The 26771-nt window shown below is 38.2% G+C and overlaps 1 pseudogene; it reads right to left on the bottom strand.

Moving 5' to 3' along the window:
- Positions 1–16265: 16265 nt before the first annotated feature.
- On the bottom strand, positions 16266–18006 carry LOC127218238 (apoptosis regulator BAX-like; annotated as a pseudogene).
- Between the last annotated feature and the right edge of the window lie 8765 nt (positions 18007–26771).

The raw sequence follows: 26771 nt of genomic DNA, 5'->3' as shown, positions 1-26771 counted from the left end.
TGCTTATCAGCAAGCATGTATTGCTTAGGTAACAGCTAACAATGATGTCTCAGGCTGTATTTGTCTGATGACAGTTCACAGAGCAGAAAGCAAAAGCTTAGTGAATATCCAGAATCCTATGAGTCAATAATTGGCTTTTGTTTAGGAGCACTTAGTTAAGTACAAATGGATATCCAGAACATGTGGGTATCATGTTATCAACAAAAATATTGGGTTTCTTTTAGCCTTGAAGCCTTAGTAAGGCTTTGCTATACTATTGGTTATAGTTTGTGCATGACTTTAGTATTTCATCATTCCCTTCTTACAAGAATTTCCAAGAAAAAAAATCTATTACATATGATTCTTCAATTCGTTCTTTGATTTTAGAACTCAATTCTAGTTCTCCTCTATATGACTAAGACTGTACATATCACCTTTTCAGTGGGTATGCAATAGGGAAAAGGGGAGTTTCTTCTTTGTAAGAAGTGCTTCTCAAAGACCGTGTCCAGAAATACTGTCTTCTCCAATAGGGACAGCTGTAGGCATACACACATAGGGTTGTTTTCAACGCCCAGCAGACATATGTACATTATAGTCCTTGACATTTGTGACTTTACCAATGCAGTGTTAATAGCTGCATAATTCTGTCTGTGATTCATTATTAGAAAGCCCATGTCCTGGAAAATCTAAGTCAATGTCTCCAATATCCTGATGTGTTGCTATTTTGCCATATTTGTACTGCAGAAGGGTATTTTATGGGTTCCCTTAAAGGCTCAACAATGTTAAGCAATATCTAGAAACAGGGAATCAATGAAAGATTAGAACTTTGACATGCTTAAGGCCCTACTCATGGCTGGTAAAGGCACTTTCTAACAAGCCTGACCACCTACCTGAATTCAATCCTGGGTACCCACATGATGGAAGGAGAGAACTGACTCTGACAAGCTGTCCTGAATTGCACATGTGCCTTGGCATACACTCCCATGTGCATAGACAAACACACTTGTTTTTTAGATTTATTTCTTTTGTTTTATGTGTATGAGTATTTTACCTGCAGTTATGTATGTATACTGCATGTGTGCCTACTGCCTGTAGAAGTCAAAAAAGAGCATATTGTTCTCTGGAATTACATGTATGAGCCATCAAGTGGGGACAAGGAGTTGAATCCCAATCCTCTGCAAGAGTAAAACATACTCTTAACAGCCAAACCATCATTCGAAACCCCCAATTAAATAAATACATGTAAGAAAAGTAAATTTTTTTATTGACCCAATTTTATAGGCAGAGAGAACAAGTGTTGCAAAATAGATTGCTACAAAGGATTTTGACAGGAGAGGAACTGAAATGTTCATCCTTAATCCCATTCAAAACTCTCCAATCAGGCAAGTCATTTTTGTTATGGAGAAGGAGTGAATGTCTAGGGAGGCTATGTGTGTGTTGGTTAGAGGTGCTCACAAGGGAGAATATACTGACAATGGAAGACAAAAATTCCTCACAATAAACCAATGTATATTTAAAATGGTTAGGTTTCTGTCTAGCAAATTATTAAATTCTTGTAGGCCTATCTTCCTCCCCTGGAAAAACTGGGGGATTCATTAAGTGACATATTTTGTTGTTCCTGGATCAGTCTGGTGATTAGGTTAACCTTTTGCCACAGATGGCTAATTATATAATCTAATGTGTATCTTAAATGCTCTTCCTCAGAGGTTTAGGGCAAGCCAAATGCCCTTGAGTGAAATCCATCAGTCTCTGTTTTCTGAGAAGTTCTTAGTTGTTTAGCAAAATAATAATAATAATAATGATAATAAATAAAAATAAAAATAAATCCTTACAAGGTCATGCTTTATTCCTATCACCTGAAAAGAGTTTTGACCATTGCCTGTGTTAGTCTGGTTTCTCTAATGAATGTGCTTTTTTACTGGTGGCCTGAAGAGTAAGGTGTTTTGTTTTTAGGGACAAACAAGAACAAAGCAAGCTATGTTGAAACATTTCAGTTTGCAGAACATCCTCTGCATTTCGGTTGCCATAGAAACCCATCATCTTTATAGTGACACTAGCGCCTTTTTAATGGAGATCAGAGGCGATCTGGTGAATTCCATGTCTAGGAACAGGCTTTGTTTTATAGCCTGAGCAGTATTTCTCAAATTGTCTGCATCTTGACACACTTCTTTTATTAGTATGCTTTATCAAGTGACCTGAAGAGTGAAGGTGCTTCGATATAAGGGGTAGGTAGATGCTCCAAAATGGAGGGATGTTTGGAGGCATATTCAGTTTATAGGAAAGCCTGCTCTTCATGGTTGCCATAGAAACCTAATGCCATCTAGGCAACCATGGTGACCAGGGTGAATTTTAAAAAAAATGTCTTGTTATGTAGCTATGGCTGGCTTATTATTTACTATGTAGCACAGATTGGCCTTGAACTCAACAATTTTACTGCCCCACTCTCAGGGCTAGGATTACAGGCATGAGCTGCCATCCCAAATATCACTAAAATGACTATTTAATGGAGAATGGCATAATCTTGTGTATTGATGTGTAATAAGGATCAGCAGAAACAAACATGCCAAATAGGTGTTTATTCAGGGAGAAATAATTTACAACATAGACAGACGAACACCAGCAGGTTTCTGGTCCCAAGGATGCCTCCCGATGTACTCCTGTCCCGTTGGTGTGAACAAGCGAGCTCTCAGAGCCCCCTCCTCAGACTTAGTTCCCCCAGGTAACATCCATCCCTGTCTCCATCCCAATGGGCATGGTCTATGCCACAGGTGCGGACAAAGTGAATATCTCACTACACTCATGAGAGTGTTAAATGGTTTGTTGGATATTAGCAAACTTGAAATGTGTTATAGCTGGACCCCTCCTTCAAACTCAACAGCTTGTAAAAGCAAGAACTGCAATTGTAGGAGTCTAACTATTAGCCAGAGAAATGGGAACTGTGTCATATTTCTGGCCTAAAGGGAGACATGATATTCTGAATTGTCTGGACAGTCATTAATTGATAGCTGGATAAATGTGGTTCTAGGAACCCTCAGCATTAAAAGACATATATTGTAAGAATCAAACCTTATAGAACTGTCAAACATTGAGTCAGGAAAGTGTTCTCATGAAAGCTGTCTGTTCCAGAGACTTTAGAAGTAGTGTGAAGTCTACCTAAAAATGTAAAATTGCACAGTGGTCTCTCTGGCTATTATATACTCTTACCAGTAAGGTAATACCAGTAAGTATGCTTCTTGTCTGCAATGGTCCCCTTGATCATGGCCCACTCTTATCCCTGGTTCACTTACTCTATAATAAACTCTGCCTTTCTTCTACACTAAGTATTGCTACTCCTCTGAGATGTTTCATTGGTGATTACAAAGACTGAGGAACCAAAGGGACTGGTGATTTGAAGAGCAGAACATTGCCTGCATTTGTTTATCCTCAGCTGAGATTGTGTGGATATCCTGTGATGGGAGCTGAATCTCCATGAAGGGTGTAAAGATAGGCATAGGGAGCTCAGAACATAATCTACTCATTGTTGCTCTGGGCTCTAGTGCCCTCCTATTTCATTAGGTAGAGAAACAAAGGACCCTCCTAGCCCCAGGAGTTTCCTGTCTTGTTCTGTGGTGTCCTGTAGGCAGTTTTTATGTATAAGCAATACATTATTGGGAGCTTGTATACTGCTACTTTTTGGGGGGGGAGAGTTTGAGACAGGGTTTCTCTGTGTGGCCTTGGCTGTCCTGGAACTAGCTGTGTAGACCAGACTGGCGTTGAACTCAGAGATCTGACTGCCTGTGCCTCCTGGGTGCTGGGATTAAAGGCATGCGTCATCACTGCCTGGCTGTATACTACTATATACAGCTGTATACTTTGATGAAAGTGTTTATCAACTGTAGTTGATTTCTAGTAGAGCCTTTAGAGGTCTTTCATGTTTAAAATTCTACCATCAGCAAATAAGGATAATTTTACTTCATTCTTCCTTTCCTCAATCTCCTTAATCTCCTTCTGTGGTTTTCTTGTTCTAGTTAAGATTTCAAGCATTGTATTGAACAGGCATGGAAAAATGTACATTCTTGCTTTGTTTCTAGTTTCAATGAAAATTCTTCAAATTTTTCTTCATTTAGCCTGATGTTGGCTGTGGGCTTGCTGTGTGTTGTCCCCTGAAACCCTAGATTTTCTAGGACTTTTACATTGGTACAATATTTTCTCACTATGTCCAAATACCTCCTTTTTGAAATAACAATATATGTTCTGTTCTATTATATATTGAGAGTATATATGCTTTCTGATTTTCCAGGGAGTGACAGTTAAAGAAACTGCCATCCTAAAGCCTTCATCCAGTAGCAAATGGAAGCAGAAGCAGACACCCACCCAGAGCTAAGCTTTGAGCCACACTCCTGGAATCCAGTTGTTTTGAGGGAAGAGTTATGAGCAAAGGGGTCAAGACTAGGCTGGAGAAACCCACAGAAATAGCTGACTTGACCAAAGGTGAGGTCATGGACCACAGACTGATAACCGGGGAACCAGTATAGGACTAATCCAGGTCCTCTGAACGTGGGTGACAGTTAGGAGGCCTGAGCAGTCTATGGAACCTCTGGCAGTGGAACCAGGATGCATCCCTGGTGCCGGAGTGGATTTTGGGAGCCCGTTCCCCCATAGAGGGATATTCTCTAAGCCCTAGGCCCTGCTCCAAATAATGTGACAGACTTTGATGATTACCCCATGGAAGAGCTCCCTCTCCCTGGGGGAGTGAATGGGGGTGGTATGTGGGGGATCTGGAGGGATGGGAGGATAGGAGGGAGAGGGAACTGGGATTGATATGTAAAATAAGATTGTTTCTAACTAAATAAAAATTAAAAAAAAGAAATTGCCTTGAGTCTCTGAAGAAACTTAAGACTTTGGACTTCAAACATTGTTAGAACTAAGACTATGAGAACATCTGAATTAAAACTAAATGCATTTGGTTTTAGGATATGGTCATGAGCCAGTGGGGACCATAGCATGAAATGTGGTGGGTTCAATGAGGATGGTCCCCATATGCTAGTATGTTTGAATACTTGTTTCCCAGTTGGTGGACATGTATCACTGGGGGCAAGCTTTGAGGTTTCAAAAGGCCATTCCCATTAGCTTTCTCTGCCTCCTACTTGCAGATCAAGATGTCAATTCTCAGTTTTTCTCACTGTCATGCCTTTGTTCTGCTATCCTGGCTTCTAACCCTCTGAAACCATAAGCCTAATTAAATATTTCTTATATTAAAAATACTCATTTTTAATTAAACATAATTGTATCATTTTTTCATCCAACCTCTCTCTTGCACACCTTTCTCTCAAATTCGTGGTCTCTTTCTTTTTATTGATTCTTTCTCTTAAAGATTATTGTTTTACACACACGTGAATAAATACATAAATACTACCCGCTGAGTCCACCTAGCGTTGCTTGTGTATGTTTTTACAGCTGACAGCTTACTATTGAATAACAAATTGGGGGGCTCATCTAGGGAAAACTAATTCTTCCTCTATAAGCAACCATAAATTTCCTGATATACATCAGATAGGGGTGGGACCCTATGGTGCTTTGAATGAAAATGGTTTCCCATAAGCTCATACATTTGAGTACTTGGTTCCCAGTTGGAGGAACTTTTTGGGAAGGATTAAGAGGTGTGACCTTGCTGGAGGAGGTGCGTCACTGGAGTGAGGCCTTGAGGTTTCAGAAGACTCATGCAATTCTTTCTGCCTCAGGGTTGTGTCTCAGGATGTGAGCTCTCAACTTCCACTCCAGCACCATGCCATGTTGCCTGCTATGATGGTCATGGGCTCTGACACTCTGAAACGGTTAGCTCCAAATAACCACTTTCTTTTACAAGTTTCCTTGGTCATGGTGTCTTATCACAGCAAAAGAAAAACAACTAACACAGTGTCAATGAGATTTATCCTATCCATACTGGCATTTCAACTGGTATTGATTGGTCAGGTCTTATTTGGTAGCACTATTATTGAGATTTCATGAGTTATTGCCTCCTATACATATGTACACAAACATTTTACATGTGATTTTAGGTAAATATAAAATAATATTATTCCTTGTGGCTTTTTCAAACATCTTTAGTGTTATTTATTTAGTATTCAAACTTTTTCGTCCCTTTCCTTCTGTATTGACCTTTCTCCTTCTCCCCAATGAGATCCCCTGGTTTTTCTATTTGTCCCTTTATATCACCCATATCATGATATTCCGTCTCTAGAGCTCCTCCCACCTGCAATTGCCCATTTTTACTTTTGAATTATTTGTCTGGAAGTTTTTTTCAGATTGTTTTCATTAAGGATAGTTACTGTAGGATTAGTGATTTGTATAGAAGACATGCTGTCTTGGTTTTTTGTGTTCCTGTTTATGAGCTAGAATTTGAACATCTGGAGTGTGTTTAGTTTTTCTTTCTTTATTTTTTCTTATGTGTTTAAATTCAAGTCCTATTTTTTTTCTGTTAGTATCAACTCTTGTAATATTCACTATATGAGGGTTGGAATATCATTTCCCTCTGTGGGACTAATATTTAGGGCCAGAGGCTCTATGACAAGTCCTCCTCTGAAGGTGAGGTATTGTTTTGTGCCTACCCTGACCTGCATCTTTCTACACTTTTACTATGAATTATGGAACTGTTCACATGCCTTACCTGCATCAGATCTGGTTCTCATATTAGGTCTGCAGCTTTTGCTGAAGCCACTGCAACATATAACCTCTCCAAGCACTCATTAACTCTACCTCAGTTCAGGACTTGTACCCATCCAGAGTCCACAGCCTCTGCTAGAGTGGCTGTGAGATGTGTTCCCCCTTGAAAGTGCCTGCCAGGCCCAGTTCCCTCTCATGCCTCTTCTCTCTGAATTTCTTATGTTTTGTTCTTCTTCCCTGTTCTCTGCCTGTCTGTTTGTCTGCCTGCCTCTCTCATGTCCCTATTCCAACATGGACTTTTGCTCTCCCTCTGCCCTAATAAACCTCTTACACTAACTATGTTGCACATGGTATGTGTGCTTAGTAGCATAACTTGGCAGGACCTGTCCAATGGTACTCATTTCACGTTTTTTTTTTATTATTTATCTTTACAGGCCTAACTTGATGTCAGTCAGATCTTGTCCCTATCTGAAATCCACAATTTCCAGGAAAGATACTGTTAGATGTGAATCTTTCTTTATTAATATTTTCATTATATGATTGAGTTTGAGTTGTAATCTCAGATATCTTTATGAATTATAGCTTTGCCAACTGGGTCTTTGGTCTACTTAAGTCCATTTTAGCCTGTATTCTCACACAATCTTTTGGGTATATGCCCAGGAGTGATATAGCTGGTGTTTTAGATACTTTTTTACAGCTGTGAAGAGATACCATGACCAAGAAACTTATAAATTTGTTTATTGGGGTTAGACATGGCAGGGAGCAAGGCAACATGCATGCATAGCACTGGAGCGGAATCTGAGAACTTGTATCTTTATCTTCAAATAGGAGACAGAGAGACTTAACTGAGACTGGGCATGGGCTTTTGAAATCTCAAAGCCTGCCCCCAGAGGCAAATCTTCCATCCAAGCCACACGTCTTAATCATACCCATGCAGTTCCACCAATGGGTGACTGAATATTTGAATATATGAACTGTAAGGAACACCATTTAAAATCTGTATTGTGTAACTCAAAAACCATTTTGTGTGACTTAAAATAATATGATGCCTGAGCTTGCCAGGAGGAAGCTCTGATAAGAGCTAGGACTCAGAAGCAAGCCTGTCCAGGACAGGCCTTCATATGTTAATGAATTAACACCAAGGTGGTATTGATATGCTAGTGAACCAGCCCCAAGCTGTTAGTCCTGTTAATATAAAGCTACTGCCCAATGGAATGATACACAAATTAGGACTTAGGGAATGGTCTCTAGGATTTCACTGCCATGATCCTGAGGCAAGACTGTCCAGCCTCTGTGTGGCCCTGGCTTCGGGAATGTTTCGTTTCTGGTACAGTCTCTGGGCCCACGAAGGACCGCTCGTCAGGGCTAGCCTTTGGCCTATGCTGTCATGGACCTGATGAAACCTCCACCAATGCTGTCCTCCTTGCCTTCTACGGTTAAAGGACTTCACAACAGATCTGGCCTGAGCCTGCAAGTTTCTGAAGCATCTTCAACAGAGAAGATTCCCAGGTGGAACCTACAGCAACACTGCTGCCCAAATAACTGTTCCCCTGCTTGGTGGGATATCTGTTTTTCCATTAGCATGATATTACACCGAACATTTGTGTGAATAAACTGAGCATATTTAAAAGATAAATCTTATGCTTACAGCCCATAGACTTGTGTTCTCCAAATGAGCCTATATTAGATATTCTCATCTAAACCATCACAACTGGGTCGTAAAGTATTTCTATTTTAGATTTTTGGGAGGGACAGAGTGTCTCCGTGAACCCTGGCTATCCTAGAACTCACTCTGTAGACCAGGCTGGCCTCGAACCTGGAGATCCATCTGCCTCTGCCTCCTGAGTGCTGCTATTTTTTATGTTTTTAATAAACTGACTTTCACACACACACTGACTAGCCCAGTTTATACTCCCACCAATAGTGAGTAACTATGAATTTCCCTTTCATCACATTCTCACTAGTGTGAGTTATCATTTCTTTTCTTGTTCTCTAATTTTACCTGGGAAAGTTTTTTGTTTGTTTGTTTGTTTTGCCTTTCAAGGAATATAGATGACATACTGTCCCATCATTCATTTGTTATAGTCTTTATTTATATGAACACGTTTGGGCAGAAGGCACCAAGTATCCAAGTATCATACAGTAATACATAGGAATAGTTAGAGACCTAAAGAGACACAAAGAAGGGAGAAGAGCTGTGAGCTTAATTTAAGATCCTCCTTCCATGGAGCTAGACAAGAGTAAGTGCTTAAAGACTTACTTTCAAAATATTTAAAGGGACAGAGTCTGGGATTACAACCCATATTTTTCCTTCCAATTACATGATTTATAAAATAGGCACATAGGAAATAAACCTCCAATTGGTGATATATTATCCTGAAAATATCTCTTATATTCTAAGAAATTGGATTTTTTTTTTTGCTGTAACTCACAGCCAAAGTGAGTAATACACATTGAAGCCATGTAAGACTTAAGAAAAATAACTTATTGTGTATTCAGTCCATTTGTTTAGTGTGCCTTTAAGAGAGCAAGTGGGAGCTCGCAGACCCCAGGCTAACAGCTGGGGAACCAGCATAAGACCAAACCAGGCCCCTTGAATGTGGGTGTCAGTTGGGGGGTTTGGGCAGTCTATGGGGCCTATGGGAGTGGTACCAATATTTATTCCTAGTGCACAAATGGACTTTGGGAGCCCATTCCCTCTGGGTGGATACTACTTCAGCCCAGAAACATGGAGAAAGGCCTAAGCCATCCCCCAAGTGATATGACAGACTTTGATGATTCCCCGTGGAAGGGCTCAACCTCCCTGGGGAGTGGATGGGGGTACGAATGGGTGGTTGGTGGGGGGCATGGGAGGGAACTGAGATTGGTATGTAAAATAAGATTTTTTAAAAAAAAATAAAAAAGAAAAAATAAACATGTGCTATACTTGTCAGAGGAAAATGATTTGTGAAGAAAAAAAGAGAGCAACGTTACAGTCAACTGTTACAACCTAAGGTAATACATAGCTTTAGTTTTAAGATATGTACTCTCCTGTGCCCTGACCCAGAGAGCATATATGTGTGTTTGTTACAGTAACTATTTGGTGAGAACAACATGTTCCAAATGACCTTATAATGTAAACATCTGCTGTAAACACTAAAAGCAATATACAGACATTGTTTGTTATCATTTGTTTGTTTCTTATCTGGGTTGGTTGTGGTCAGTTGAAGTCAATGACTTAATTTCTTACAAAACTCTGCTAAATATTTCTGTAAAGTGTCCCTTGTTCCTTTCTCATATGATGCTTTCTGTGCTGCTCAACAAAACATATCCAAAGCTATGACACCGATGCAAACAAGGGAAAATTTATGCAGGCACAGATCCAGATCATACAACAAACAAATTACAGATACCCCAAACCAATAAACAACAGAATGATAGAGGACGTAGGAAAAGAAATAGATAATCACAGAGGATGTCTTTAATTTCTTTTCTTTAATGTGACACCAATACATATTGGTGACTCAGAGTCTGTCACTAATACTTATAACTGATGCATTTTGGTGCCTCATATGAGGACTCTCTAATGTGTATAATACATGCTCCTCCACATCATGGTTGCTATAGAAACTTGATACCATGGCAACTGTGATAGCTCCTTAATGGTGAAGAATGATGTGATGAAAAGAGTGTTTCTTCCTAGGGCACCGGACAGGTGTTAACTATAGTTAAACCTGTTAAAATTCCTATTGGTGTTATTGATAAGTTGTTTATTTTATTATTTTAAGTATTCCTTCGGATGTTCATTCTCCTGTAAATAAGCTAAGATATTGAAGATGAAACAAATGGTTTTCTAATTGACAGCTGTTAGATTCTCCCATGCTGTTCTGATTGCCTTCAACAAAGAACTATCATTGAAACAGCTAGTTGCCCTGCCCTTATTCCAACAACAGGCATTTTGAATGCTCCACAGATCATTTGAGAGAACTACACAATGATATATCAGATTGCCTGAGTTCCTGAATTCACAGACATACCCAGGGCTGTTTGAAATACTTAGTACCAGAATTTTCCTATCATATGCTTTGATAAGCTCTAGATGACCTTGAAAACATTTCTATCCTGGTCAGAGGAGGAGCACTTTCCCTTGTGGCCTAGCAGAGGGACTAGCTTGACTGGTGATGAAGAGACAAAGTCCCATTTGTAGGCGAGGTATACTATGACTAGTGCAAGCACATATCTTCATGTACATCTAGGATGTGTTATGATTGCCTTGAAGACTTTTCTCTGAATCAATTAGTAGCTGCTTGAAAAGATGTGCCCGGGTTTGGTGAGTGGGATAAGAGATACATCTGTCTTGGGGTGTCTTTCTGTGAGTTGAGACATGATATGCAATAAAGGACTTCTCTCAAGTAGTCTTTTCTGTACCTTTACTATCACCGGCTAAATTGGTAACCTAAATGAGGGAAACTGCTGGCATCCATATGGAACACTGAATTTGGCGTGGCTTAAGGTTGTGTTCTCAGGGCATGGCCACTCAAAATGGCTCCAGGATAAACTGTGTCTTATTCCCTTAAGAAAAAAAGGAGGAGGAGGAGCATTAGAGACTGAAGAAGGGCAGTGACAGTAGAGGCAGTAGAGTGACAGTGTCAGCTTCAGCAACAGGTGAGTGACAGTCAAGCCAAGCTGCTGAAATGGAAACACAGCCACCTAGTTGACAACTGAAAACAAAGGCAGCTAAACAGATCATGCGAGCATCCAAATCAGGAAGAAGGAGCTGGCAGAAGTAGAGAGGGCAGAAAGCTGAAGAATGTAAAGGTCTAAACAGTAACTGCAGAGCATACTTATTGGAATAATTCGATAGAAATGCCAAGCCTTTGAGGCCAATGCTTTCCCCCTCAGGCTGGTGAGCTGTGACACTGATTTCTGGGAAGGGCTGAGAAACCCAGATACATAGGTTTATACAGGAATTTGGGGAGCCAACTGCTGTTCATGTCTAAGAAATCACAATTCCTGAGGCCAGAAGAAGAGCTGTATCACTGATAGAGCTGAGTCCTACTACCCTGTGCCTACAGAAGAGTAATTATATCAATAAAGCTAAGAGTCAAGGAACCTGAAGCCTGTATGAGAACTACAGCACTAGATGGTGTCATCTGCTGCTATTATTCCAGCCCATCTGCTACTATCACTCAGTCGTGTCAGCTTCTCCCTTCATGCTCACTAATTCTATCTGGAAAATGAAGGATGGATTTGCAACAATGGGAGTAATTGATTCCTGTGTCTGCCCCAGATGGGTGTTGAAATACACCCTGATGAGATCTTAGCAACCTGAAATTTTTGTTTTTCAATGGTCACTTTTTATACAAAACTATACATTTATTCAAAAGTCATGATCATATTGTGTTAGTAAAAATATCAAAATGTCTGATCTTTTCTTTCCTGTTTATGGAATTCTATTCAACGTTAACCTGTGTTAGGAGCACAAATGTCCTTGTATGCACAGATAAGCACTAAGGAAACCAGGAATCTTAAACAGGCATGTTTGTCTCTTGAACAGCAGAGATGCACAACCTGTTTTTCACCCAGAAGGCTGGAAATGGAGGTGGCTAATAGTCTAGATAAACAACACTATCTGTATGGCCAGGGGTCACTCCAGGCTCCTACAAGCAGAACCAGAAATAGCTATTAGTCTAGGTGACTTCTGTGCTCTCTGTATTATTGAAACCACAACAGATCTTTCCCACTAGGTCCTTAAAATAATATATATAGCCTATCTATAGAACTCATTTCATGGAAGAAGTGGCATGTGCTTTGAGAAGAGTTTTGATGTAACTATGCCTTATTGTGCACATTGTATTGTGTTACACCAGAAAACATTTTCCAAATTGTATTATGCTGCACAAGAAAACATTTTTCCCAAATTGTAATGTGCTTAAATATGCCTAAAATAAACTGCCCTGTGTCAGACTTTAAAAACTTGAACCACCACTGGACACTGAGTTGTGTTGAACAGAATTTCCTTCATACCTTATACAGATCACTACTCTGATGCATGCATGCGTGTGTGTGTGTGTGTGTGTGTGTGTGTGTGTGTGTGTGTGTGCGTGCATGAGTGCATGTGCCCACATGTGTCATGGTGCGCATGTGGAAATCAGTGAACAACTTGTGGGACTCGACTCTCTGTCCATTTTGTGAGTCTTAGGGATTGAACTCAGTTCATCAGTCTTAACAGAAAGTGCTTTTGATGAACATTGAACCATCTCACTGACCCTCATTCTCTTTAAACTAGTATTCCAGTACATAAATACCGAATGGTGGTCTAGTACATAGCTATATCACAAATGGTGTTATTGACTTATTAATAGACATTTAGGTTGTTCCCAGTTTTAGGGTTTTGTAAATCATGCTTTTATGAATATTAACGAAGTATTTTCATGGAAATGGTATAGGTGCCAATCTGAGTTCCAGGGAACCCGTACAGATAGTGTAGTTTACCTGTTGATGTATATATGTTCTTATATCCCATTGTTCAGCTTCTTGTGTCATATGGAAAGGACTGGACCAGAGACATAAAGTTAGAAATTAGAATAGAAACAGTATATTTATTTTTGTTTCACACAAAAGTGTGTGTGTGTGTGTGTGTGTGTGTGTGATGTTGTGTTTGCTTGTCTATATGCACATCACATACATGTGTAGAATTGCCCTTGGAAGACAGAAGGTAGCATCTGGCAGACTGGAACCAGAGTTGCAGGTAGTTGTTACCCATCTGGTGTGAATGTGGGTATTGAACCCTGGTCTTTACATGATAAGCAAATGCTGTTAGTCCCTGAGGCAATTCTCCAGCCTCTGTGGCAGTATTTTAAGAAATGGAAAGCACTCTTGAAAGTGGTAATGGGCTAGAGCTGATAAAAGAGCATGTGCTTGAAAGGCTATAGGCACAAGGCATATGACTGTTTACTTACATAGGACTTACCTCTCCCACATTTGTGTATGGTAAACTAGTTGCATGCTTGTTCTGTTATTTATAAGAATCACAGGTGAGGAGAGGTTTCTAGGCTTTTTCTGCAAACTGGCTTCTCTCATATGCTAATATTCCAGTAGCTTGCTCCAATGTCTATTATTCTGCCACAGATATACTTTATTTCCCTTGGGGTAAATATTTCAAGAGTTTGAGAGCTAGATCATCTTGGGGTACATGTAAGACTGACATTGCAACTAAGTGTCTAACATCTTACAAAATGGTTGTACATTTTTTTGTTGCCATCAACAGTGTCGAATTTCATTCTTAACAACTTGCCAATGCTCATTTACGTTCAGTCTTTTAAAATTTGGAAGCACTCCTAGAATGTAATAATATCTCATTGCAAGTTGCTGTTTTAACATTTCTGTAGTGATCAGTGGTCTACAATTTCTTTTCAAATGGTTATTTCATTTTACACATCTGTGTCTTTTACAGAGTCTATATTTAAATCTTTCCTCTAATTTACTTAGGGAAATTTACATTTTTTATTGTTCTGTCCAATAGTCTACACTTTAAATACCAATCCTTCAGCAACTATATGGTGTTCAAACATTTTACTCTACTTGCAAATATGCCTTTTTACTTGTTTGGCTGTCTGTTTTGAAGAGTCAAAGTATTCAGCTTTGAGGAAGTTCTTCGTTTGCTTACACATAATTGTTGTTTTGGTGTCTTGTTTGTGAAACCTTTACCTAGCCCACAATGAATAGGATTTGCTTCTACATTTTCTACTAGATTTTGTATCACTTTGAGGTTTTAAAAAATGACTGTTTTAAAAAGATTTTTTAGTTTTAAATCTTCAGTTGTGTTTGTGTGAGTGTGTGTGCATGCATGTGTGCATGTGTGAGAGCGAGAGAGAGAAGAGAGAGAGGAGATGGGGTGGGGGTATTTGTGTGTATAGTACATGTTCATGTGTCTATGTATGTGACTGTGCACACTGATGCCTGTAACAGAGGCCGGACGACATCATATGCCTTTCTCTATAAACTCTGTGCCTTAAGCTTTTTGAAACATGTTCTTTCATTGATTCTATAACTAAGCTGCTAGCAGCCAGCAAGCACCAGTGGTCCTTCTGTCTTTGTCGATAGCACTGGGATTGCTGGTCTTTGTGGAGCAAAGAGGATTTTATTTTATGTGGACATTGGGATGGCTGTTACACAATGAGCAAATCTCTTAAGTCCCATGTTTGAGTTTTATGTGAAGATCTATGATTTACATTGTGTTGATTTCTGTACGTGGAATGATATATCAGTCTCAGTTTATATTTGTGGTAAATGAACATCCAGTTGTTACAACATCATTTCCAGAAAAGATTATCCTGCCTATTCTCCATTAAATTGTCTGCACATTTTACAAAAAATGGTGGTCAAATATGTATTGTTTGCCTGTTTTTCAATTCTTTATTCTTTGCCTCTGATCTCCTTTTTCACTTTGAAGCCAGTATTAATTTTGGAGTGTCTTATGTTTATAAGGATTCCTGAAATCAGACAGTGTTTTTTTTCTCTGACTGGATCTTTTTCAAATTCATATCATACTATAGGCATTTGCATACAAATTTGGGAATTAGCCTGTTCATTATATGTATATGTATCTTACAAATAAACATACTTGTAAGAAAATGTCTGTTAGTGTTTTTGTGGCAGTTATATTACATCGTAGAACAGCTGGAGGAGAATAGATAGCCAGACAATGCTTTCTTGCAACTCACAGATATTCTGCCTTCTATTAGATGCTTATTTTCTGTTTTATATTGTTTAGTGATATGTAAATAGCAGTAGGCAGACTATTGCTAACCATTTTATACATATATATCTGAGGCTTCCACCGTATTTACAGTGTAAGGAGATATAGGGTTACACGAGGTTAATTACTGTGCATTATGTCAGTTTACATGGATTCGTAGCTCATACTAAAAACAAGATTAGGGTGGTGAGTGGTTGTTTTTCTCATCTCTTCTGGCTAGCATGGTTACCATGGCAACACAACGACTGCTGTGCAATATGGCGCAGATAGACTAGAGCTTCCATTTAGAATTCTTACCTGAATCACTTATTACTAAAACAGCTGTCAAATGTTGCATTTCCTACACTGCTAGCCCTTCTAGAATAAATAGTATAAGGTTTTCACTTTTCTCTTATTTAAAATATACTTACTAATGAATTTATCAGTATGAGTCAGGCTCCCATTTTCTAAGGAATTATCCTGTTGTTATCATTATATGTTTTGATCCACAAATTGTTTCATATTTTCCCAGTAGAAACCTCTCCAAGTTGACCTTAGTGCCCACTTGACATTTTCTTAGAAATAATTGATATTGCACGTTGCTGTCTGAGCTGAACCCTTACCTGAAGTAGCCATGACTACCTGAGAGCCTAGGTATGAGGAATTGAAGAGCAATTTCACCAAAACAAAACTTGATGAGACCAATGAGTGTGTTAGGCTTTCTTCCAAAGCATAGGTTAGGGGTTACTTTCAAGGCAAATATCCCACCCAGTCAGGGATGGTGGACCTCATAGAAGCTGCATCATGAAACCCTGCTTCTAAACAGCCTTTTATTTATTTTAAATACTCTAGTATCTTCTAAAATAACTTGCTACTAGGGGAAGGATTATGCTTACAATCCCAGCCCAGGGTCTCCAGATCCTCCCTAGGGAATGCCAATAGCTCCATTATCATCATCAAAAGACTGGCTAGCAATGTATTGTTCTGCTCTGGTTGTCATGGCTACCGAGACAAAGTCGAATATGGCATCTTTTTATGACAAGAGGGAAAGAAAATCACCATACAACAGTCACCCGTGTCTGTACAGACTTCCCAGGTTGTCTTCTACCCCATCTCAGTCAAACCCTCTCTGGGACAGTGAACAAAGCTACCAAGACCTCTTATTTGACACCCCCCATCAATTCTCTATCACCTCCTTCCTGCCATGCACTGAAGAATACCTTTTTACATGCTACTGCCAATGAAGGATGGAGCTACCTGATATTTCATGCCATGGATGTGCTGAAATGAGTTTACACTCATTAAAGGTACTTTTGAACAGTGCTAGCATTATTCTGCATCTAAAGTTAAGAGCTAGGTAATAATTGAGCTATTTTTATCCTTGTACAATTGTATGTGATTTATTTTTGTTTTTCAATCATTCTTTTAAACAGAAAATAATGAATATACTTGATATACATATGTATCTTTGTACCTTTGCTTATGTTTGACTGTTTACTATTCTTCCCCTCTTTTTCTTCTCACCTCTCACTGATTCTTTTTTGCTGGCAAATAGTCCTCCCGCTTCCAAGTCATGTATAGTTAAAACAGGGCTGTATATTTCCTGATAATGGGGTTCATTGGTGCCATCTTGTGACAGAATTCTGAACTGCAGCATGAACACCATTGGGCAGAAATGGGGGGTGGGGATTGCACTTTGAGCCAAACCCTTCTTACAGAGACATCTCATACTTGATGTTCTAATTCTATGATTTATTTGATATTCATTAGCTGAATTTCTACTAAAAATTACTCTAGTCATTACTAATAGAGAAGTGTGTTAGGCTAGCAAGGGTAGCATGAGTGCTAAATTCTTTTGCAATATTTTCAATTTTAAAACAACAAATTTCCTTCCCAAAGTCCTTGAAAGGAAGTTAAATTAGTCTATATTTTTATTATCTGCAGTAGTTGTTGCTATTTCTATATTGGGTGTTTTTTAATATATTTCAGTCATTTTTTTTCAAAGTGGACCTGAGGTTTATTTCTCCTCTCCAGGACGCAATTACCATCCCTCCCAAAAATTACAAAAATAAGAAAAATGCCTGTCCCCTACCCCCATTCATCCCAGAAAAAACCGCTATAATTAATAAAGAGACACAGTCTAAGACAGTGGGCGGCCTCAGCCCATCTTCTTCCAGATGGTGAGTGAGGCAATAAGAACTCCAGACACAAAAATGACCACTGTCTGCCATTTGGGGATCCCGAAGCACTAGAGTAGGCCGTTCTAGTCACTCTGGTGTTCGATCCAGACAAGCAGCCTCTCTTGGAATAAGTCCAGTGTTATCCAGAGGTGGTTCTGATTAGTTCAGACACATTGGAACACATGGCCTTGTGCACCAATTTGCTGGCAAAGTAGAAAAGGGCAGAGCCGGGCACCAGTTGAAGATGCCATCAGCAAACATAGCAGTTGCCACACAGAAGGCTTCTTGGAGGGAGGGGGCGTATCTGCATCAGCAACCATTCTTTGAAGCTCCATAGTGCTGTCCAGTTCATCTCAAATCCGACTGAGACACCCACTCAGCTTCTTGGTTGAATGCACCATGGGGTGGCTGCTCCAAGGTCAGCTCAGGTGTCTTCCCTGCCATCTTCCCAGCTAGATCCTGTAGCAAAAAGGCCCCTGTCTTCATTACAATCGCTTATTTCTCTTACATATGTCAGGATATAGATGCGCTATATTCAATCACTATCTTATTGGAGAACATATACATTCTAATAGTATTTCACTGTCAGTAATTGTTCTGCCAGAAAAAAACAGTGTTCTTATGCTACCATTTCCATGTTTCTGCATTGTTTCATTGAGATAGACTCTTACAGAAGAAATTGGGTTTTTTGTTTTTCTTTTAAGACACAATTCCTGTATCTCATAGGACAGAAAAATTGAAACTGATGACATTTGGAAATAAGCAAGAAGTAAAGTTTGTTCATGCACTATGCCTTTTATTCCACCAGATATTTTTTTGACTCTTGATTTCTTCCTAGTGTGACAAGCTGAAGGAATTTGCAATTGAGTCCTATGTATAGGAAACAATGCTGTGGCCAACAAATAGAAAAATTCAGCTCAGAATCTATGGTGATTGATAGGATACAGTTTTGTTGACACCTGTTTTCAATCTAGCTGAGCCATTATTATTCATTGCTCTTCTATCTTTACATATAACAATATTCAATACTGAAACAGTGGTTAAGAATATGGACTTGGGATGAGTAAGATTTGGATTTTACCCTGAAAACTGTTATGCGATTGTTACAAGTTCTAAAAAAAGGAATTCATATTCCATGTGTTCTCCAAGTGTTCATGACTTTATTATTCTCTATTATTATTATTCCACCATCCATCCAAACAATAAATTACTGAAGTTAGGAATATGCTGCCATGTAAAAATGAAGGACCATGTTGAAAATACAGATTAAGAGATTACTATAGAAAACATTTGAGCAGCTCTGGGCACATAACATTGCTTTATATGATACTTTTTCTAGTTAAGTGTACTACTCCAGAATTGGAAATGGGTTCACAAATAAAGAGTTAATAAAAATCAAAATTAGGTTGACAGAGGAAAATTTATCAATGATTTAACCTATCTGTGAACCCTGTGTGTCACAATATTAACTTTCCGGGCAAGATATGACCACTGGTGCAATACAGGCACAATTATTCTAGGGGTCACTAACCACTTTCTGATTAGATCTGAAGCCCAATCCATAGGAGGGAATACATACCCGATAATGAATGTAAACCTGGCTAAAATTCTATAGCTACAGAAATCATGGGTCTTATGGGGGATCTATTACTGATGTTTTGCTAGCTGGACATGTAATTAAACTGCCTTCTACATGCTTATATTTATACTCATAGGATTATGAAGCTCTCAGTCTTTATCAGACAACCTTCTGTTATCAGTGAGTGACAGTGAAAGCAGAGATCCATAACTTGTCCAAGTGCTAAGATTAGGGAGTCCATTGCAAAAGAAGGGATCAAAAGACTATAAAGAGCTGAAAGATGAGGAGTAGTCCTATAAAAATCTGTAATATGGATATTGCAGTTGGAGTTATGAACACAAAGCTGCTGTAAACACAAGCCTAAGACTGGAACATAAACAAAAATAAATTCTAAAGTAGGAGGAGAGCTAGTTGGGAAGAAGAACCAACTCAGTAGGAATGGGAGCAATAAAAGAAGGTAACGTGGGAGGTATGATTGCAATAAATTATTTATAAGTGAGAAACTGAAAAGTAAAAGGTAGTAAGAGACTGAACCTAGAGATGACTCAGCAGTTAAGAGCATCAGGCTTAGTTCCCTGCACCCACATGGTGTCTCGTAGCCATCAATAACTCCAGTTTCAAAGGATCCTGTACCCTCTTCTGACCTGTGCAGTACCCAGGCAGGCACACAGTACACTTATATACAGTCAGGCAAAGCTATCATACACATAAAATTACCCAAAAAATTTAAATAAGAAAAAAATTCAAGTCCTTAGTTTTCATTAATTGTTTGCTAATCAATCAGTCACAAATAAATGTTTCAATAACCTCCAAGTCAAAGCTAAGATAAAAAATAAAATCTAACAATCCAAACTAGTATCTTTTACCTCATCATTTAAACCGATTTATCTGCCTGTTAAGTATTTTAGATAAAGGCACAGAGAGCTATGAAATTAATACTCTTAAAGAAAACTTCATTTCATAATTGTATATTCTTCAATCTCCCTCTGTGAATCATATTTATCATATTTATCAAGGGTGAGATGACTAATCTCACCAGAGTATTTTCTTTTTTTTTTCTTTTTGGCATTTTTATTTTGTTTTGTAATTAGAAGCTTCTGTTCACACTAGCTTTCTAAGGTCAAAACTGAATATTTAGTTCATAATTACATTTTGCAAAGCACAAATATACTCTTATATTGTAATCTTACAAGAGTAAATTGGGAAGCCCCTGTGGTACCATCAACATCTACAAATGGTAGAGCACTTATATCTTCACAGCAAGCCTACTAGAACTTAATTTATCATTTTCATGTTAAATAAATATTACACAAATATTTTTCCTCACATTTCAGTGAATCCAGATTCTTTCCTGCCTCTGTTAATCTCAGCTTACTCTAAACACTACTAAATTAACTAGTTATCAAATGTTAATTAAAGGTTGTTTCTGGCCTCACTCACTCACAGATACTGAATTAACTCATTATAAACATTTTAGTAGGTGCTATTATCACACATAAGCAAAGGTTTACTATTTATAAAGGAAGTTTGCCTAACATTTTCTCTAATATTTTATCTTTAAGACAACTATAACTTTTCAATTTGGTAATCTAAATCAGTATAGCCAAATTCCATTTCTCAATCTTCCTAGCATTACCCATCATACAGCAGAGTATTTTCTTTATCTCCCTTGTCTCAGTAATGAAGGACAGAGAGTAAGATACAGTTCACTATAAATTTGAGGTGACTCAATAATTTATTTCATGCCATCTGGCAAATATTGAGCACCAAGAGAAGTGGGAGCCACATACAATGAATTTGCATTATGTCTGCATGCATAGAGAACATAGTATCAAGACTATAAGACATGATACTCTCAAATTAATGATTAGTATCATTGCTGACTATGTGTGCCTGAAATTAACTGCATTTTTCATAATTTCTAAAGAAATATGTACCAGTTGTAAACCAGAATTAAAACTCATGGGAACATTGCTCTGTATGAGATACATCACATATAAAAGACTTGTAAAAATTTCAACAATTTTAAATTGTCACATTAAAATATGAATCATTGCATGTTGAAATTTATTCACACATCACAGTTGAAACTTATTCAAACCCTTTTGTGATTATAATAACCTCATTCCTGCCTGGTAATACTCATTAACAAGAATTTGAAGGCTTGTTCTTAAGAAATGTTATTTTCGCTGTATTTCACAAGTACAAATCACCACATAAAATATGAATTTTTTGTTGTGTATTTGACCTATTGGGAGGGGTAAAGAAGAACAAATAGTCATTAATATTATGACATGTGACTTGAGCATGTGCTAATAAATGCGCTTCCTTTCATGTATATTTTCAATGAGAGCTACTGAAACACATCTTCACCCATGTGTGTTTTTCAATTAAGGCTACTAAAATGAGCCCCTTTGCATGCATATATTCTATTAGAGCTATTAAGATGCACATACTCATTTTCTTATTTTCTGTGTTTTAATGAGCAACAGCAAATTCTGCAGATGCTCCCAATACCCTGAGCCAAATGTGCCTGTTACTCTGGTTTTATACCGAATCCCACTGGACACTATAGAGCTTGAGTGCTGGGCAGTTTCACATTGTCTCTCACCTTCTCTCCCCTCTGGAGTCATTGCTGGATAAACTAGATGGATAAATAGAAGGGTGTCTGATGCCTATTAAATATTCCTTGTTTTTGGAGAGTTCAGAGAGAAACATGCTAGGAAACTCGTTCCACTTAATATACTTTAGTGGAATCCAGGATAGTAGAGATATATTCTGACTACTAAAAAGGGGAGTTATCCCCTAAGGATCTCTAATGTCCCTAACTGAAGCTTTAAATGTCCAGACACTGATAGATACCAAAGGATTTTTTTTCTTTATCCCAACAAATCCAAGAAACCTGCCTAATAGCTTGGTGCCAAGCTCCAAACAGCTTCTCAGTTGCAGTCCCTACTCTTGTTGCCCAGGCAACATCCACCTCCATTTTTCTTTCCTCTTTTTTCTTTATTATTTTAAGCTAGCACATAATGGGTTTGATTATCACATATAGCTTTGTTGGTCCTCCTCTTCAATCTTCCCACCTCCCACTTTGCACGTATACCCTCCTTCCCATAAGTAGTGCCTTTGTTACTTTCATCTGCTCTGCATTCTGTTACCCTCGCCATTATCCCCTCCCTGAAATTTTCAAGAAAATGGATGGATCAGCAAAGTATCATATTAGACAAAGTAATTCAGAGTTTCTTGTTTGCTCTTACACGAGGATCTTAGGTGTGTGGAGGGGCTGTGGAGGTCATGAGACTAGAGAGCAGGCTGTGAAAGGGTTTAAAGAGCCTCTTTCCTTTTCTGTTAAGGAGAAAGACTTTCTTTTTACACAGAGTAGCAAATGAGATAAAGAGGTTCATTTACTGTGTTTCTAGATCTTTCTGAAAACTTTATGTATTAAAGCCATTTCATTTGTCGATGACCTCAAGCCTTACTGGTACTCACTGATTTATGTCTTTCCTATCTCAGTATAAATAAAGGTGCCCATACTGTAGAGCAGGTCCTCCCAGAGAACAGATCCTCACCCTGTATTACCCTACTCTATGCAGGTTTCCTAGAATTCCTCCTACCACCTTTCCAAGGAGCTACGTCCACTTCTCATACACATAATACAGTTTTTTATGTCCTCTAAAAGAATCGGAGTCATCCTTTTTTAAAACTGGTTTTAAGAGTGACGTCATGTTTTTCTGTACATTGTAGAAGCTTCTTAGCTGACAGTTTATAATGGGGTGCTCTGGTGCCACCTTGTGGCAAACACTTGAACTAAATGGAAGATGTGAAAGGAGAAGCTGCAGCCCAACAACCTTTCAGAATTTTCTGGAAGGCTGGTTGGAAATAGAACCATTTGCAATCGGAGTCCAAAGACTCATAAGACAGAAAGTCCATCTTTTCACCATCACAAAGAGAAAACTCTATATGAGATAAACAATATGACATTGTTTATTTTTATGCTTAGAGTACTGAATAGATTGCTGGATATGTATATGAGCAAAAAGAAGAAAAAGTCCTGGACATGTGTGATATCTGTAACCCACCTTTACCTTCATTATGATCTATTTGCACGTTGCACATAACTACATTTCTAAAATAACCTTATATTCAACAATCTGATTACTTTAGATTTTAAATAAATTATTTTTTAGCATATGAATGCTAATAAGTTTACCTGTATTCTTGTAATAAAAATTAAAGTGTTTTAAAACATGGGTAAGCATAAGGTGACATAAAAAAAATCCAACTGCCATTTATCAAGGCAGTCATTAAGGAGTATTAAAATATATAAAGACATTATTTAAAATATATAAGCCAACATTCAATTCACATTAAACCAGATCAGTGTTTTAAGGGAAAGAAAAATACAAAGTTCTTATTCCTTTTGAAAATTTTAGCTATGTTACTGTTTTTAAATTATACCCTATAGTTTAATATCTTTGCCATTGTATATAAAGTTATATTTCCTTTAATAATTTCTCAACACCATGAAATATTTTAACACCATGAAATCCATACAATATATAATACAGGTCTGATTAAATATTACTCTGCTGCATAGCTTTATGTCAACTCAACCCAAGCTAGGGTCATCGGAGAGGAAAGAGCTTCAGTTGAGAAAATGCCTCCGTAAGGCTGGGCTGCATGCAAGCTCATAAGGCAATTTCTTAATTAGTGATTGATGAGGGAGGGCCCAGCCCATGGTGGGTGGTGGCACCCCTGGTTTGGTGATCCTAGCTTCTATAAGAAAGCAGACTTAACAAGCCATGAGGAACAAGCCAATAAGAAGCGCCCCTCAATGGTGTCAGGATTCCTGCCATGTTCAAGTTCCTGTCCGGACTTCCTTCTGTGATGAACTGTGATATGGGAGTCTAAGCCAAATAAAGCCTTCCTTCTCCAAGCTGCTTTTTTTCATAGTGTTTCATCACAGCATTAGTAACCCTAACCCTAACCAAGACAATTATTAATGCATATTGTTAACAATATGAAATGAAAATGTTTCTCTATACCTTGGAAATAACAAATCGTTGTTAATCTGACAGGAAACATGGTACCATAGCCCCATCTATCATTAATTCATTGTAATTTATTTTTATACCTCCTAGAATCCTGTCCCATGGATAGCACATATCATTTTCTGAATTTCATGCTATTTAAAGTGTTCTGATATTTCCCACTATTAATGCTATATGGATGGCATTTTCAAAGTGTACAACCTAGGCAATAGCACAGTTTAGGGGTAGAGACCATGTAGCTGTCTATAGGCTCACATAAATATATGAGGCTCAAGATAAGCAGTTAGGAGAATAACTGAAACATTAAAATTTGGTGTGTGTGTGTGTATGTGTGTTTTGCATTTTTGTGCCTTCCTGAATTTACGTATCACTGGGTCAAATTTCCTAAATTCAGACCCAGAAGTAAAGGAAACGAAGTCTCAGGTTGGTAGTCCTTATAGCGGCAGCCTTACCAGCATCCCCACACACTTTGTCCTAAAAGATAGACGTTTGTGGATTTGTTTCTTGCTCACAGTATCTTGCTGAGATTCTAAATATTTATAGAGTTATGCCATGGAAATGGGCTGGAGAAACGTCACCCACTTCGACAGAATTGTTCTGCATCATTGAATTCTCTGATATTCTCCTGATGAGAGAGGGAGTGTGTGTGTGTGTGTGTGTGTGTGTGTGTGTGCTCATGAGTACACAAAACTATATGGGCTGAGCAGGTTGAATTTATATATGTATACATATATGTGAAATAATAAAGAAGAAAAAGAAGCCATGAATTTGAGAATGAGAAATTGTAGTAATGGGAAGGATTAGATTGAGGGGGAAAAGGAGAAATGAAGTAATTACATTTTAATTTTTTAAAAATTAACAAATAAGGTTCTAGTTCAAGACTGAATGCCATCTGCAATGAAATTTTTTTTCTTATTAGGGAAGGTCAAGTATTTTCATTCCAAGCCTCTGATTGCATGAGGCGCAATCTCATTATAGAGAACAATCTTCTTGGAAAAGTATATACATATTCACTTTGTAGATCAGGCTGGCCTCAAACTCACAGAAATCTCCCTGCCTCTGATTCCTAAATTCTTGGATTAATGTTGTGTGACACCATACTCAGCAACTCAATTTTATCTTCATCTTGTACTAAACAAATCTCTTATACAAAAAGAAACACACAAAAAAGTAATGATGAGGTATTTGGTGTTCACTTTTATTTTAATCTGACAACCCAAAATATGGATGGCTTTATGCATAACCAGTGGGCTCCAGGCAAGAGTGATAGCTGAGCCTCTAGAAGATGCCTACAGAAGTAATCCCCTGCTGGATACTTATTATAAGTTTCAGACGTTTGCATATTTGGCTACCGGTTGTTGGTATTTTGGGGGAGGCTTGGGAGATGTGGTCTTGCTAGATGAATTATCTTATCTTTTGGGGCTTGACAAAGTGTTATTATCATTTTAACTGTAATCTATGTGTAGGTTTATGGGACTATACAGATTTCTGAACACTTTATCAATTCTTTTTTGAAGTGATTTATAAAGTTAATTTTCACAATACACAAATTTCTAGCTACTCTTAAAACATATGGAATCTAATTTAGTAAGATGAGTGCCCATTGCAGTCTCACAAATTAAGGCACTGAGGGAATATTGTCAAAAACCATTCTCAAAGAGAAACACAAAAGTTGGCTTATTAAGCATTCATTCCAAACATTGAGTAATCACTCTGAAAAGTGTTGTCTCAAAGGTATTCTGAAATATTTGTTTCTTCTAACAAGGATGGCTCCTGGCAAGGACAGAATTCCTTCACCAGATAGCAACATAAATATACATTGCAGCCCTGTGTACTTTCTCCAAGCAACAAGAATCCTGTATACCAGCAGCCCTACATCACATTCTTCAATTCTTCTTGAATTACGTACTCACAGTAGTAATTTATACTTCAGGAAGTACCTTAAAGCTGCTTGCTCCTATGACTATCCATGTTATTGTTCTTCATTTGTCTGTTGGGTACTTTGAAGTAAGAATTATGAACTGTGAGAACCAGAAAGACATGGAACAGTAGAGCTGTAGAGCTGAAGGCAGAATGGAAACAGTGTCAGTCTGTTACCAATATTTGTGAAAGAAGGGGACCTATGCTGAACAATACATTTCTCTTTCCAAACTCTCCAATCAGGCAAATTCTCTCTGCCATGAAAAAGTATTGGAGAGGCAATGTGTATGTTATTCATCGGTTCCCTTCTGTGTGGAAGAAAATGTCAGGAACAGAGGAAAATTATTCCTCAGCATAAACAATGTATGTTTGAAATGACTAGGCATCACCCTAATTAATGACTACTTGTTCTAGGCCTAATTCTTATAGCCTATGTATTATAGAAATGGTGTTTTTCTATATTCTTAGATCATTTAGCCACAAGACTATAGACATACTTTTTTCTCTGTAAGACAAAGCCCACAGAGAAACCCTGTCTCGAAGGGAAAACAAAAGACAGAGCCCAAGCTGCCCTCCAAATTTAGTGCTACCACCACCAGCACGGACACAGGTTTCTGCCCTAGACAGCTAATTATTTACTATGGTGTGTGGCATCCTTGAATTTCATAGTACTAGTAATACCCTTTCAAGGTCAATTTATC

The sequence above is a fragment of the Phodopus roborovskii genome, unplaced genomic scaffold, assembly GCF_943737965.1.
Source record: "Phodopus roborovskii unplaced genomic scaffold, PHOROB, whole genome shotgun sequence".
Lineage (NCBI taxonomy): Eukaryota > Metazoa > Chordata > Mammalia > Rodentia > Cricetidae > Phodopus > Phodopus roborovskii.
Note: the sequence above shows the minus strand (reverse complement) of the source record. Positions and strands in the feature narration are given on the sequence as shown.